Source organism: Mus caroli, unplaced genomic scaffold (genome assembly GCF_978045245.1).
Source record: "Mus caroli unplaced genomic scaffold, Mus_caroli_1 scaffold_11, whole genome shotgun sequence".
Lineage (NCBI taxonomy): Eukaryota > Metazoa > Chordata > Mammalia > Rodentia > Muridae > Mus > Mus caroli.
The window spans coordinates 46,052,641-46,069,836 of record NW_028227266.1 but is presented as its reverse complement, the minus strand read 5'-3'; the positions used below and the strand labels follow the sequence as shown (position 1 = coordinate 46,069,836).

General features: G+C 44.2%; 1 protein-coding gene across 3 annotated transcripts in view; it reads right to left on the bottom strand.

Moving 5' to 3' along the window:
* Positions 1–16,961, bottom strand: part of Nxpe4 (neurexophilin and PC-esterase domain family member 4) — a 250,204-nt gene extending 233,243 nt beyond the window's left edge. For all 3 annotated transcript variants that reach the window (XM_085844614.1, XM_029481189.2, XM_085844615.1), the window contains exon 1: positions 16,736–16,961. The gene's annotated coding sequence lies outside the window, so the exon portion shown is untranslated. The remainder of the gene's footprint in view (positions 1–16,735) is intronic.
* Between the last annotated feature and the right edge of the window lie 235 nt (positions 16,962–17,196).

Here is a 17,196-nt window from a genome sequence, read left to right as displayed (position 1 = left end):
CACACCTTACTTCTCTCTCAACTCTGGGTCTTCCAACTCACTTGTCTCTCAGCTTTGGTGCAACCTTTGAGTTACAGAAAGGAAGCATATGTTCCCTAATGTGCTATTCCTGAAGGCAGGCATCTTGATATTTGATCGTCCTTTTAACCCGCTCACCCCAGTAATCTTTATCTGAAATAACTAGATTATCAATAAAAAAGGAGAATAAATCCACATTCAGCATTAAGAACTAGAAAGACCACACACTGGATATTCCACGACAGTGGTTTTGCTGAGTGGCCACAGGCGTGTGCCAGCTTCCTTCTGTCACTAATGTCTCTCGTTCTCCATCTGGGAGCCATATTCCCACTCACAAGGCCTCCTGCTGGAGGAAAGAGATTGGAAATGGAGGCAAAGGGTTGCACCTGGGCTGTGCCCCTACCGGCTCTGTAGCCTTAGGCAGGTTTCTCTCTTGTACAGTGAGGGTAGTAATGAAGCTTTACTGGGAGTCGCTGACGGAGTGGTGCGTGCAAGGCACTAAGAACAGGGCTCTGCACACAGCAAGGGCTCAAATCCTATTAACCATCATCCCAGACAACTATCACCGTGAGCAAGCGGCCACTAGCTTGGGGGAGTCACGAAACATCTCATTAAGTGCCAGAGGTTTGTTTGCAGAGCAACAGTGAGAAGCTGTACTTAGCAAAGGGGACCTCGGAGCACCTTTCACCACTGTTAAGCCAAGGCTTTCAACCTCAGCATTATTCGCATCTAGGGTCAGATAACCTTTGTGCTTGAATGGGAATGTCTTTAGCATAGAGAATGCAAAGCATGCTGTCCCAGACTTCTATTCTGTAGAATAGAAGTTAAGTGCCCCCTCTATTCCAAACACTCAGACATTGCCGTGTGTCCTCTGGGGTGCAAACTTAATTTAAGAATTAGTGTCTTAAATAATAAGAAAATTTACTTAGTTATAATAATCATTTATAAGGATTTGCCCTCTGGTCACCTGAAACTTTCCTTTCCACTGAATACAAGGGCAACTTTGCGTGTGTTGAATGGAAACAAAGATGCTTCGAAAATAAACTCATTCTGTAAATTCAAGATTTTTTTCTCACTTGACCACCCAGTCACTCCCACTAAAGCAGTCCACACAGGTATCGTGAGGTCCATAGGTTGCAAATGTTGTTGAGAACACATTTCTTCCCAAGAATGAATGGAAATCTTTTGATTAATGCACATATTCCACCCAATTAGAATGTTAATATAAATACGACTTTGGGAAGCTAACAATATAAATATGGATTAATCAGCAATCACACGTTTCTATCAGGCTTTCAGTCAACAGGTCTTGACTTGGGGCCTCATCGCCCACAGTCACTAATGAGATGGCTGTAAGCCAGCCATGCACTGTCTCACAGTCTCTATTCCCCTGTCTAGAAAATGTAGTTAGGGGCTGGTGAGATGGCTCAGTGGGTAAGAGCACCCAACTGCTCTTCTGAAGGTCCGGAGTTCAAATCCCAGCAACCATATGGTGGCTCACAACCATCTGTAACGAGATCTGACTCACTCTTCTGGAGTGTCTGAAGACAGCTACAGTGTACTTACATATAATAAATAAATAAATAAATAAATAAATAAATCTTTAAGCCGGGGTGGTGGTGGCACACGCCTTTGATCCCAGCACTTGGGAGGCAGACGCAGGTGGATTTCTGAGTTCGAGGCCAGCCTGGTCTACAGAGTGAGTTCCAGGATAGCCAGGGCTACACAGAGAAACCCTGTCTCGAAAAACTGAAGAAAAAAAAGAAAGAAAATGTAGTTAGTGATGGACACTAACGTTAGAGACTTCTTAAGTAAATGAGAAGTTAGCTCAGTGAGAGGCACAAATGAAATATCCACTAAATATTATCTACTATTGTTAAAGAGAAAACTGAGTAAACTAGAATGTTAAAACAAGACTAACATGGGTCTGGAGAGAGGGCTCATCAGTTATGAGCACTCTTGCAGAGGACTAGAGTGTGGGTCCCAGCACCCACAGCACCCACATGGTGGGTCCATAACTCCAGCCTCAGGGGATTTGGTGCCCTCTTCTGGCCATTGTGAACACCACACACATGCAGAAAAAGTATTCCTAACTATAAAATAAAATCTTAAACAAACACGTCCCACATGGTCCAAGATGAGTATTCCTTCCTTTGAAGTTTTAATTTGGGTGCTATTTAACAAAAACTTGAGTGGTCAGTTGAATGGGGTCTCTCTCAAATTCATGTCCACCAAGAAACACTCAGAATGAGGGGGCCAGTGAGATGGCTCAGAGCGTAAAGGCGCTTGCTGTCAAACTTGACAAGCTGAGAATCAGCCCTAAACCTACATGGTGGAAGGAGAGAACCAACTAGTGTTTGCTGTCCTCTGATCTCCACAAATGTGCTATTTGTTCATTAGTTAGTCAGTTTGTTTATTTGATGTGTATGAGTCTACTCACACAAAATAGATAGATGAGAGAGAGAGAGAGAGAGAGAGAGAGAGAGAGAGAGAGAGAGAGAGAGAGAGAGATGTAGTTTTAGTTTTGTTTTGTTTAGAATTGCTGAGAATGAAAAGCCTCAGTCAGAGACAGGACTTCTGCCTGGACTAGAGTGGGTGGTCTCTAGGTCCAGTGACTGGCTTCTTGAGAGGAGATCACATGACACACAGGAGTGAAGGGTGTGGGGCAGGGGGAGGTAGAAATCTGAGTGAATGGGCTACAAACCTGGGGACACAAGGCTTACTGGCAAGTATTAGCAGTCTGAGGGAAGGAGGCATTCTTTGAAGTGTACTTCCTGAGAGGGTAGGGCTTTGCCAAGACCTTGAGTTTAGACTGCCAGCCTTCAGGACTAGAAGATAATAATGTAAAAGTCACAAAGTATACAGTACCCTGTTACAACATCCCGAAGATACTAATATGCCAGCTTCCCCTCTCTCTCAAACTCTAATTGGTGAGTATCACTGCTTATTGATTTGTATAAAAAAAATAAGGAGTTGTAGAAAAACTCCTTATAGGTGTTTTACTTCTTTATGTCTTTATTGATTGTTTGGTTGATACAAGGTCTTGCTATGGAGAGCAGGCTGGCCTCAAACTCTTACACATCGCTTGCCTCTGTCTCCCAAGTGTAGCACTGTGCCTGGCCCTTGTAGGTGTTTTAAATCATCTGCTATTTACAACAGAGTCAGACTCACTTCTGAGTTTTTTAGCTCTATTAATGAACTCAAGGACATAGTCAGTCACTCACAACAAGGCCTGGTCTCCTTCCTGAACAGAACACATGGGTTAATTCACAGACCTCTTTCCATCCTACTTCCTCTGCCTTCTTATGCCACATGGCCCCAGAGCAAAGTCTGGTGGTCACACCCTCCCTCCTTCTCATCACGGACAACATCAGGCAACCCTCGTACGATATACGTCTTCTTTATTACTATCTGTCGTCTTTACTCAGATCAATAGGTCCTCATCACTCACTGGCCAGTTGATTCCGCCAAGTATTTGGCCTGTGGAAGATATCACTATAAACACCAATGGCTCTTGCCATTGTCCCACTAAATCTAAAATAATAATAATAATAATTAAAAAACTCCCAGAATTCTGGGCTTATAAAGAACCGAAACAAACTTCTACCTTCTGCTCACCACTGACAAACTACCCTAGACCTAGTGGGGTGGAATGTAACACTTTAGTTTAACAGTCTCTGTGAGTCTGGGCCACTGAGCAGGTATATGGTGCAACATGACTTGGTTTTCATTGAAAGGCTCTGGTGTTGGGATGACATGGCCGAGAGCTCTGCCTGCAGCCTGGAATCAACAGGCTGACATACATGGTGGCCAGTCTCAGGTGGCACTGTCAATCCACCCACCTGGCCTTTCTATGTGCTTTGGGTTCCTCTCTGCATGGTTACTGCACTGTAAGAGGGAGTGGCCCCCAAACACGCCTTTCAAGAGATGCAGGTAGATGCTGCTGACCTTTCCTGACCTCTGTTTCCCTGTTTGCTTTCTCTTGGTTACTGCTTGATGGCAATGCTACAAAGTCACCTTGTATTGAAGAATGGCATGTGGTGTCAGCTAAGAGAACCGCACTGCCCTCATGTCTGGAAAACAGAATCTAGTAAAGTATTCCACGAGACTCTGAATAAGACATCCCTGAGCTGAGGAAACTCCTAAGAAGGGGGTCTTCCAACCAGGACACAGTCTCAACTCTGCGTCGGCCATGTATCTCACCCTGTCCTCTCCATGTGACTTTTCCACAGAGAATTTTTATACACCCATGGCTTGCGCTCTGAATGTGCAAGGACGGATGTGGTACTGCAGGTAGCTTTTTATCAAAAGACCAAGACTAGACATCTCCGTAGAAAGCTCAAAGCAAACGTAATTATTCTTAAGCTCTTCCATGCAGGTGCACATAGGAAAGATAGATTCTACTATGGAAGACCATTAAGTTCCAGAGCCTTGTTGTTGGGTCTAGGAGACATTTTCGTTTAGCAAAATCTTAAGATGACACAACTATAGCCATGGATCAAGGAGTCAATGAATCCACCACCATATATTTCTACAACCTGGTGCACTGTCAGGTCAGCTCTACACTGGGTACATACTGCTCAGTCCAGGGTGATTGTGGATAAGCTCTGAGTGCTAATCTTTCTCATTGTTTACACAGCTACGATGCTGGTCCACATAAAACCCCTAAATTAAGTCCAAGACACCAGCTGAGGCTATTCTGAGAGGCTGCTGTCAGAACAAGAAAGAATGGTGGAGAGAATCATGGGAAATGAGTTCCCAGGAGCTGTAAATAGCGGGAATACAGCACACTCATCTCTTTCACCGTTCAATGGGAGCAAGCAGAAGTGATCATCTGCAAAATCCCGTAATGTCCTGTCAAAACACAACTGACTTAATAACAAAACAAAACATTCCATCAGAGAGCCATCCCTGCTGGGAAGGACCAGGGCACAGCAGTTATTGTCTATAATAGCCATCTGGCAATTATCATACATTGTCTCATACCTTGCTTTGTATCTCGTATGTATTTGAATACTGATGGATTGGTCTCCCATGCACAGGGAGACTCTGTGGCAGGTATGATGGTCTCTCTGAAGTTTTGCATACTTCAGATGTGCATCTCACTATCCTAGCTTCCTAAGTGTTTATTTATTTTCTGGACTGTCACTCATAAGTACAACGCCAAGCTTCTACCTCTCTTTTCCTTAACCCCTTGAATATATTCCATGCCTACCCCTCCAATATAAATGAAACTGACTTCTCAAGACCAAACCCAATGCCATGTTCACCAAGGCACTCTCCCAGATTTCTCCGAGAGCATGCACGTCACACCCATCTCTGCCTTTCCAGACATTCCTGTCACACTTCCCATCTCCCCCACCCTTTGATCGGGGCTGTCATCTCTTTTTTATTTAACAGTGTATGTCTGTGTTGAGTTTTCTATCTGGCTCAGAGTTCCTGGGATGGCAGAGACCGGCCTTTTTATTGTCTCCTCCCTAGTCTGTGTACAAAGTAGGCTCAGCTGTTTGGAAAGAAGAAGCTCCCGGTAGATAATCCTTTCCTCTTGTCCACTCTCCTTTTGATGAAGAAGAGACTTTGGGGGAAAGTGTAGCTGGCGTTGAAGCTCCATTCGGAAGCATGGCATGAGGTGAACTGGCTGGAGAACTGAATCTGAGTCTTCCAGGAGGCACATGCTGACCTCTGCACAGACCAGTGTATCTGTGCCCTTGAAACAATTATGAGAGCAAGGGAGGGCAGTGACAGGCTACTTCCTTTAAGAAATGAACCCCTAAACAGCTGTCATTCTAAAGACCTTTCCGAGAGCCCCAGCTAGCAGATAAGAGCTATGATGGCCCGCCCCTATACATTCCGTAAGGAGACAGGGAAGTTTGAAACAGGCGATGATTCGATGATTCGCCCAGGAGCCCAAGGAACTAAGCACCCAAGCCTCTGCCGGTGCTACCGGTGCTACCGCTACCGCCATCACCCCACACCTCTCTCCTGAGCACACCTCCTAGCAGGCATGAGCGAGTGTGTGAACGAGTGTGATCCAGTAGGCCTGTAAAGACTGATTAAAACTTCAGTGACATGAAGGGTTGGAATGTTGCAGTTTCTGAGCCAAATTATATGTGCCCTTGGGCAATCCTTAGATTACTAAATAGCCATCCATCCCTTGCCCCCATATGTGTTGAAACTACCACACTGCCGGACAGGTAAAGACTTCTGGAATGTATTAACATAACAAAATCCTGATTTCCCACCAAGCAAAGATCTAGGAGTGTTGTGAGATCACACCTAAGGCCTACAGCAGAGCTCTCTACCTTGTGTCATCACAGATGTACTTGAAAAGGGTCTTGATAGACAGCTCTTTGTTCTGTCAATATAAAATGTTCAATGCTACCTCCCTGGAACACATACTTGGAAGGCCTAAGTCTGTGTCTCTGGACCATCAATGCTCATATTTGGCTCCAGAATAAGCCATGTTTTTTTTTTGTTTGTTCGTTTGTTGTTGTTTTATTTCTTTGAGGTGAGAGCTGTTTTGTCAGCACTAGCAACCTCCAAACAAGGCACCTATTGCAAACTTTGAAGGATCTGAAACCCTAGGGTCCAGTGGAAGTCGAAACAGAAGTTGTTTTAACCCAAACTAAAGGGGGTTCAGGTGGGCCAGACCCCTCACTGGGACACTCGGCTTTAAGCCTTTCCTTGTGTCTTTTCTTGCCAAGGGCTTTGGGTTTTGTTTTGTTTTGTTTTTATTTGTTTTTTGTTCTTTTGTTTTCCATAAAGGGCTAAGCAGTAAAATATTTAGGCTTTCCAGGCTATTTGATTTCTGTTAGAATTGTCCATCTTTGTCATTAAAGCATAAAAGAAGTCATATTTCAAGTAAGCATGGCTGTTCTAATAAAAACTTTTATTTATAAAAAGTGATGGAAGACTGGCTTTGGCTTGTGACCCTTGATCCCAGGCAATCTGTTTCTTAGCCTTGTTCCGTTCCTATGGCCGCACTCTGACTTCCATAACACAATCCACTTCAATTGCTTTGTCCCTTCCCGCTCCATCTACATTCTACACATTTGTTTTAAAGTTTTGAATTTTTCCCATGAAAATTTCATAGATTGTTCTAACCTATACAACTCCAGAGAGCATCTTCTCTAGCCCTATGGCACTTGCAGCAGGTACTGCAGAATTTAGAGTCTAATTGTTTCCGAGCAGGAGATCCTTAAATGAAGAGAGCAAGTCTTGTGTGGACATATATTTCCCACTCTTCTCACAGTAGGACTTGATACACAGTATGCCCAATAAATACTTGCTAATTGATTAATTGACAAATAGTGACAGCAATATCTGTTGGTTCCTTCTTCTTGTGATAGGCTGATTAATGGCCCTTCTACAGGTTGCGGTGAGGAGGCATCTTGGGGGAAGGGGCATTCCCACTGAAGAACTTGTTTGACAGTATTGTTGAGAATAAATTCCTCATATCCAATAGAGACCCTGCCAGTGTGATTAAGTGAAGGTTCTAGAGGTGTGAAGAGCCCAGATTACTTGGGGTTTTGCCACTCAGAAATCCCAGGTATTCTCATGGAAGTGAAGCAGCAGAAGCCAGGGCAATACAGAAGACAGAATCAGAGACAGAGGTTTGAAATTTTCAGCCGCTGCTTTGAGGATGGAAGAGAGGTCAGCTAGGATGCCTGCCAATGCAAACTGGAAACGAATTCTCTCTCTGAGCTTGTCTAAGAACCAGACGTGTCTGACTCCTTGATGGAAACTCAGTGAGAGTCATTTCGGAGTTCCTGCCCTTGGAACCTGAAGGGATAATAAACTTATTCAGTTTTAAGGCACTGCATTTGTAGTAATGTGCTGCAGAGACAATAGAAAGCTAATACCTCCTGCAAAAGGAAAATCATGTAGTCATGATTAAAGCCACCAGGACACATTAGTGTATCTGATTTCTTACACTCTTCTAGCACTGTGAACACATACCTAATGTTTTATGGGTTTTATTGCTCTGAAGAGACACCATGACCACAACAACTCATACAAAGGAAAATATTTAATTGGGGCTGGCTTACAACTTTAGAGGGTAGGTCAATTATCATCAGATTGGGAAGCATGGCAAGGTGGAGGCAGATGTGGAGGAGCCAAGAGTTCTACATCTTAATCTGAAGGCAGCAGAAGGGTACTGGATCCCACACAGGGCAGAGCTTGAGCATAGGAGATCTCAAATACCATGCCCACAGTGACATACTTCCTCCAACAAGGTCACACCCAATTAGTGCCATTTCCAATGGGCGGAACATTCAAATACTTGAGTATGTGGAAGTCATACCTATTCAAACCACCACACCTAAGTAAAGCAAAGTCATGCTGAAAAGATGTCCCAGTGGGTAAAGATGCTTGACACCGGCCTGCCAATTGTCATCAATCCCTAGAATCCACATGATGCAAAGGGAGAACGAGTTCTCCCCAGCTGTCCTCCAACTGTCATATACACATGCACACAATATGAAAGTGGAAAGAGTTTTTAAAAGAAGAGAGAAAACAACTGCAGGAAGGAGTGCTCTGATACACTCAGAAGGTGCTGCCCATTACCATAGGAAGGGTGTGGTGGAAATAAACAGATCATATTATAGCGCATGCACCAGGTGGAAAGGAACAGATCATATTATAGCACATGTGCCAGGTGGGAAGGCACAGATCATATTATAGTGCATGTGCCAGGTGGGAAGGCACAGCTCATACTATAGTGCATGCGCCAAGAGGAAATGAACAGATCCTAGTATAGCGCATGCACCAGGTAGAAATGAAAAGCTCATACTATAGCGCATGTGCCAGGCTCCTCCTTTCCCTGCTCTGATTCCATCCTAGCTCCCTATCTATGGCAATGCTTGAGATGAGTCGTCAATTGTGCTCAATTCTTCCTGAATGTACCCTTACAACACTCCCCACATTGCCTTTTAACAATCACTTGGGCGTTTCTTAATCTAGGTGACTGTAAAGATGGGACCATCGCAACACCTGTACCTGGATGCCACCTCTCTGAAAGAACTTATCCTCCACTCACGAGAAGACCCAAAGGAAGTTATTTGAAAAGACCATGGAAAGTCTTTGTAGAAACAAACTTCCCAGCGACATTCAGTGTGCAAGCTACTCTTCAAGGTCTAGACAGAGAAGCATTGGTTCTGAAATTTGGGTTTAAGGTCCGACTCAGCGCCTGCTATCTGACTTTGAATGAGTCACCTAACTAACCTCTGATATTAGAGCCAAATGGCCGCAAAGGTTATGGAAGATCTGTCTAGTCCCATTTAATTGGCCCCAGAGAGGGATATTTAGCCTCTTTCATCATCTGGACTTAGCAAAGCTTGTATTGCAAGCTTGTAATAAAGCTATCCAGTGACAAACCCAAGAGGTAACTCTGTCATCCAGATTTTGCGGGTATCTGGGACACCGGCAAGACCTCCATCAGCAAAGGAGAAGTGGCAGTGACTCCTCCATGGCTTCTCTAGCCAAAGGTAGCACCAGGTACAGGGCCAACAGCAGGCATGTATTTTAAGAATGGGTTAGAGTAGCCGGGCGTGGTGGCACACGCCTTTAATCCCAGCATTTGGAAGGCAGAGGCAGGCAGATTTCTGAGTTCGAGGCCAGCCTGGGCTACAAAGTGAGTTCCAGGACAGCCGGAGCTATACAGAGAAACCCCGTCTCAAAAAAACAAAAACAAAAAACAAAAACCCCAAAACAAACAAAAGAATGGGTTAGAGTGTTTGTGTGTGTGTGTGGGGGGGGGATGAGGTTGGTTATATGCCTAGATTAATCACAGAAACCCTGTTTCGACACCCAGAAAAGCAAACAAAAATCTCCTTTTTGAAACCGGCCGTAGCCTTGAACTACCCACCACGCTGTTGCTTCCCAGCCACCATTAAATGTCATCGCCGTCACCCTTACCTCTCACCGCTACCCAGTCACCGTGAACATCTTCCTCCCGACTCTTGTTATAAAACAATTAACTCGAATTACTCCCTACCACACTACCCTTCACTGACAGCTTCAAGGGATCCTTGTCTGTGACCTCGCCTTGCTATCACCTCCCTCTCCTCACTCCCATCCCCCTCTCCAGCTTGTATAACAGTGCTCATTGTGAACAGCCTTCTGCATTTGTGATTTCCCTTTCTTGGTCTTTGGCTTTCCTTCCCCCTTCCCCAGCCATGGGCCCTGGGTCCTACACTGGGTCTTCTGCTCTCTTCAAGACCACTCATGCTCGCTCCCCCAATTCCCTTTCCAATCACTGCTCCAAACTCTATTTCCAATTTTCCAAATGCATTGTAGACATTGCCCCCATGGACATTCAAATGGCATACTGAAATAAGTCTAAATCCGAACTCATGCTGACTTACATAAAAAATAAAAATGTGGTGGTTAAGAAAACGGCTTTTCACACTTTTATAGGCTCTAGTTCCGGGCTCTGTTCCTGCCTGACTTAGCTGTGTGGTCCTCGGACATGCATTTTTGGGTCTCTATCTCTTCATCTACAGTAGAAGAAAATAAGATTACCCGCTTTGCAGTATTTTTTGAATGGGTTTTAAGAGTAATGTACTAAAGTCACATTGTTACTGCCCAGGGCATAGTCTTGGTTCAATAAATTTTAGTTTCTGTTATACCTAACAAATTTTCCTGAAAAAGACAAATTTTTTCTGTCAATCAGCTTCAGTTTGTCATCCTGCCTCCACCCTACACCCACTTGTTAACTATAGTCATCCCTCAGGTACGGGGGCATTAGGTCTAGAACCCCTAAGGATGTGAGAATTCAAAGATGCCTAAGTCCACTTACATACAATGATAGGGAATTTGCATACGTAATCTCTAGATGGCTTATAATACCCTAGACGATATAAATGTTCCGTAAACAGTTGTTATATTGGATTGCCTAGGGAATAACTACAAGAATGTAAGTCCAGCCCTTGTTCAATACTGATAGACTTTTACTCAAGTCCATGGTTGGCTGGGCCCGTGGAACAGAGGAAGTGGAGCGTCAAGTACATTGCATGCCTTGCTTCTATTTACAGCTTTCTACTTTTTCAACCTTCTTGTTAGGGCCAATTGTGGCCTGCTGCCGGCTGTTGCTACTGTTCTGTCTCCTCTCCCATCTGTCCTGCACACCTGAGAGTTTTATCTTCCAGAAGTGTAAATTCTGTACATTATTTTTCGGCCTCCAACCCCCTAGTGGCTTCCTAGTACATTGTGAGTAACTGGCATGCAAAGCCAAGGCCTTGGATAAGCTTATCCTCGCTGGCACTGTTTTCTTCCATTGCCCAGTAGGTACTGCACACCACACTGAAAAACCATAGTACTATAAGCAGGTGTCTTGTTTTTCTGATGTGTCCCCTCTCCTGTGTCCTTGAAGCCAAACAGCAGCAGCAGCACTTAATGATCTTCAACATTTTTGAGTTACAGCATCTTTGAATATCTAATGAAAATTTGAATTTCTCCAACAAAGATGAAATTGAACGGACACTCACGCCCATGTAAATTTCCCATGCCCATTGATTACCTCACTCCAATGTTCTTTTGTCCACCTTGGGATTACTTCTTTTCATCATTAAATTCCCAAAGGAATATGAATATCTTTTAGGAAACCCATTATATTATTCCCTACAGTTCCGTTACTCTTATTGCAGGCTTTTCTTGATTTCCAGAGACATGTTTTCATTGACGTTACTGTGGACTGAGTTTCTAAATAAGGTCCAAAGAGTATCAATATTGAAAGGACTAGATTGCTGGACAATAAAATGAGACTCTTCGGTGACACTCTAGAGCATCTAAGTCGGAATAGCTGAAGTTGGTGGAGAGGTTCTGAGACCAAGTTCCATCATGTGTTGATCTCACTGAGGATGCTAAGAAGCTGTGGTGTCACTCATGATGGAACCAGTATCTCAGAAACAAAATGTGCAGTAATAGTTTGGTGCCCTACTATCCCTTCTGGTCATTGGCCACAGGAGACCTTTCTCCTGCCATCTTGCACTAATCCAGTTGGGCTGTTTCTCAACCAGCACACTCCGGAGTGGGATGGAGACTGGTGTGTTCAGGGGTCCAGTAACTAGGTCACTGTGCTGCCTCTGCCGCTGACTCCTTGTTTCACACTCTGATCCGGCTATGGTGAGGTTTCTGCTTTATCTTCCTTTGGTACATCTTACCACATTTACAGGGTGTACCCTCCTTCAGCCTAGGCAGGCAGGTTCAGACCGGTTGCCACTGAGGTAGAGCCACCTGCTGTGCTGCTTCTCATCACTCTCCTTCGATGTTACACTGCCTGCCATCTGCCCTGAGGCCTAACTGGTTCTCCAAGATTTTCCGGAGTTTACTACAAACTGTGAATTTGGCTTTCTGCTAAAAGGCTGTTCTGACAACTTCACATCTCTACATCAGGAAACTTGGCGTGACTGGGGATGGGCTTCCCTCTTTATAAGCACAGATTTTATTATTAAACATTTGAACCTTGAACAGACTAGCATGTTGGTTCCATTAATTCTCTACCCGCCTAGATTCCCTCTTCTCTTTCAGCTCCAAGATGCCTCCCAGGCTTGAACCTAGACATGAGAGCCACAGGCCGGCCCCAACAACAGGGGATTCCAGTTTGCCTGAATTATGATAGTAATCTGGGGTAAATGCCTTATCGCCACTTTCTGATTGTGAGGCTCTTCAGGGGAGACGAAACCAATTTCCAGGGTTGCCATAGACATTGCACTGCCTTATTTCACCAGACAGATGAGCTCTCGTCCCTTTCCCTCCCCATTTTAAATAGGTGAGAGAACATTACAGCATCTCTTTCGCTCTCTACCACCTGCCTCTGTTGCAGTTCTCACTTTTTCCATAAATCTCTTCCCAAGAAGTTCTAGTGTGCACTGAACACTTGACTTTTAAAACGCTCAGAGCACTTTCAGCCTATTTCAAACCAAACCAAAACAACAATAACAACAACAAAAACCCAAAACTTTTGACCTAAAATTTTATGGCACAATAGTTTTTATGGTTTGCATTTTTCTGCACAAAGATTCATGTGTGTAGAGGCCGGGCTCCCAGTGTAATGAGATTGAGGTGAGGGGATCTTTAAGAGGCAGGGCTCAGAGTGAGGTAGTCAGGTTTCCTTCCTGTTGCTGTGATAAAACATTCCTGCAGACACAGCTTAGGGGAGAAGAGAATTAATTTGGTGTATACTTTTAGGTCACTGTCCACCATTGAGAGAAGTCGGGGCAGGGACCTGAGCAGAAACCACAGCTTCCCACAGTGGGCTGGGCCCTCCTGCATCAATTGCTAATCAAGAAAATCCCACGCAGACATGCCCATCATGTCTGAGCAACCCCTCAATTGAGACTCTCCTCAGGTGATTCTAGGCTGTGTCAAGTCGACTGTCAAAGCTAAGTAGGGCAGGAGGTAACAGCCAACTGACCCACCTGTTGATGGGATTAATATTAATCTCCAGAGTAGATTTGATCTCACAGCATCACAATGTTTATATTTTCCAGCCACAAAAACTTGACTCGATATGACTTGATGTCAGATATTTAGTTTCAAAACCACAGACTAATACAGTAGTTAAGTTCAGTATCCAGGCAAACAGGCAAACATGTTTTGAAAATTCCATTCTAGCTTTAAATAAGAGCGTGGTTTGAACTTAGCTCTAGGACTTGGTTCAACATCTATAAAACAGAAGTAATATCACATATATACATCTTGTGGTGCATTTACAAGACTTCAATGAGATAATGCATATAAAGCCCTCAGCACAGTGCTCGGGATATAGTAAGCACTCAATAAACGATAGTTTTATAGAGCTGCCTCGTATAAGTCAGATTAGGCTAAGTTATGCTATGGTAAGAGGTAACCTCAGACATTGCTCTTGACAGAAGAACGGGGCTATTTCTCGCTCATGTTAAAAGTCTCAAAGAATCAATTTTATATTGCTCAGCTCCAGGAACCAGGCTGACAAAGGAGCTGTTACTGTAACATTGCCGGTCATAACAGGAAAGGAAAATGAGACTGTGGTAAAGCAAGAACTGGCTCTCAGAGCTTCTGCTGGGAAGTGACACCTATTCCTTCCTTCCCCTTACACTCCATTGGCCAGTCACACAGTGACAACTAACTCCACTGGGACAGAGAAGGAGCAATCAGATTGGGGAGGGTAAGAAGTCGATGTAGGTAGGTGCTTTATTTATGGTTGGTTTCTTGTCTCAGTCATGTGATTAGCATGTCTTGGTGGCTCTCCGAACCCAGCACGTAGTAGACAGTGAATGTAGATTGTGTGGATAGATGGTGAGTGTCCAGCATGTTTCCGTATGATGTTTGAACTGCGCTGAGTGGCTGAAGGAGAGGTCTTCAGTGATATATGGCAAGTGCCTGAGAGTGTCGACTGTTGCGCTGACAGCAGAGGACCACAGATCCCTGCTTCTTAAAACAAATGAAGCCGTGACATCTACCTCACCTGAGCATCTTCCAAGTTTACCTGTGATGGTTCTTCTTGGTTATCCACTGGACTACACCTTGAATTAACTAAAACCCAAGTGACTGGGCACATCTGGGCAGGATTTTTCTTAATTAAATCATTTGAAGTGGGAAGATCTACTTCTAATCTTCTGAGGTGGGAAGATCCAGCTTTACTCTGGACCAAACCCTCTGCTAGCAGCCCACATAAAGGACATGGAAGAAGGAGGCTTTTTTCTCTCTTTGCCTGCTTGCTTTTGCTTTCACCAGCAAGTCCGTTCCTTCACTGGCATTAGAGCCTACTCCTTCGAGATTCGGGTGTATATGGAAGAGCAGCTGAAATATTCAGCCTTGTGGACAGAACAACTTCTGAATTTTTGAATTTCTGTTGGTAGACAGCCATTGTTGGACAGGCTGGACCACATACTGTAAGCCGCTCTAATAAATCCCCTTTTTACACGTATAAAGAGACTCATTCTATCAGTTCTGTTCCTGTAGAGAAACCACTTTTGCCTCAAGATTTCCTATCAAACAGGTTGCCAGCAAGATAGCTCAGGGGCTAAAGGTGCCTGCAGCCAATCCAGACTACCTGAGTTTCCATCCCTGTGACCCACATGACCAAAGAAGAGAACCAGCTCTTGCAAGTTGTGTCCTATGCCTTCCCCACAGCATACGTGCACCTTTCCCAGACAACACATACCTATTCAAGCAAAATAAATTAAATAGAATTTAATTGATGTCAAAAGTGATTTCCTATTAATTTTTTTATTGGTTTTCTGTAGAATTTGTGGTGTCCCTACCAGTTTTATCTATAGGTCCACTACTCTAAGGCCCATGTGTTGTTTTTGTTTTTCCTCCTGTGTCCCTGAAAGCAATTAGGACATCAACATTTGTGTTATCTGGGCAATAAGCACGTAGCCTGTGCATCTTGGCACTCAGTAGTTCTAGCTTGTGGAAAGTTGTTCTTTAAATAAATGCACATCAAAGAGAGATATCTGTAGCCTGAACGTTTAATCTTTAAAGAAAATAAAACTTTATCCCCCAGGAAACTTTGGGTCTGTCTCTACAATTATTCATTATTATTGACTGTCTAGTCCTGGTTTTATCCTTAACTTTGAGTGTATTTCTTTCAAGCCACTCTCAATTTTGAAACTTGCAGTTGAAATTCCTTCCTGGGGCTGTACTCAAAGCCCCACTCCTGTAGTTTCATCAGATGCTCACGTCCCTGTCCCTGGAGTCCTTCTTCTGCCAACAGCAGATTACGCCTCTATTGGGGATATCCTTCACTTCTCTAGAGCTTCCTTCCTCTGTCAGCAGTGATCAGATGTTTCACGTGACCCAGCCACCAAGTCCTCCCTGCTCAGCACTAGAAAGGAATCTCCAGTGGGGCAGCTTACTGCTTTTAAGTTTCCTATTCACAGTTTACCTCTTTCGTTAGGGCAGAATCCCAAATGGGAACGGCTGTGATGAAGTCACTTAGAGCTGCTGGTCTGGGGACTGGTGGGGTAGCTGGGAGACTGATCAAAGAGTTCCATAAAATGGAAGGATGCCCACCCACTTACTCACTCTTCCCCCCTTTCTTCCTCCATTTGTTCTTATCAATGTTTTCGCTGAATTATATGTCAATCAATGTTTGAGATGAGTCCCTTTAGCCACCAGCTCTCTCACAACCTGCTTTAGATTCACACTGTGTACTTCTAAAAGCTCGCTACATGCCCCTTTCCAATGCACACCGGTAGCAGGATAGATGGCCATGTAAATGTACTTATAACTATCATAGTGTCTAACACAAGTCAGGAAAGCTAGAAAAAAAGTTCTCTGCTTCGTTCGCGGCTTCCACATCTCTGGAGTTTATCATGTTTCATAACACATAGAAAGTGCCAATGAGAAGTTAGAGATGAAAGTTTGGGATGGGGGGGGGGGAGGAGTGTTGTAGTGTCAAATAGGCATCAAATCCAGCAAACTTCCAGAGCTCCAATCCCATTTCCATATCCACTGTTTCTACGATCTTAGATGACGTATGTGATTACCTCTGCCTTAGTTTTCTCACCTATAAAATGGCTACATCAGGGTTTCACTGGAGATAACACGAACACTCCTTAGGGTTCTTAAAGCAGGCAAAGATTGGATACAGGGGTCCAGGTACTTATAAAATTGTTGGGAGACACATGGAGCTTCAGCCAACATTAAAACGGTCCAAATGCCGTCCGTGTAACAACCAAGAGGACACTACCAAACAAGTCCGGCAACCAACTAAGAGGACACTTACATCTGCCAGTCAGAAAGCTGGGGAAACAGGAGGCCACTGTCCAAACTTCTGAGTGCAGGATCACATCACCACGGGAATAATCCAGGAACACGGGGAACGAAGAGACTTGGACTTTGTCATTACCACCGCTGACTCCAGAGTCAAACTGTTAGACCATCTGGGTATGCACTAGAACACGAAAAGCTCACTTAAAACTCCTCATCACCCTACTTAGCTCAGTGAGGAGTTCCGGTTCTCACTTCCAAAGGGATGAATCAAAATCACACGAGGACTATAAGCCGCAAGGCATCCTGGGAAGTGTAGTTTTTTACCAGCCACTGCAGGATGGGAAGTAATCCTGGAGGGGGTGCAATCGCCATTGACCACAAGCAGCCACGATTTGCTGCAGAGGAGCTAACCAAGATTAACTATGAAAAGTGCTTTACACAGTGCCTAGCACATAGGGGACATCTCATACATTT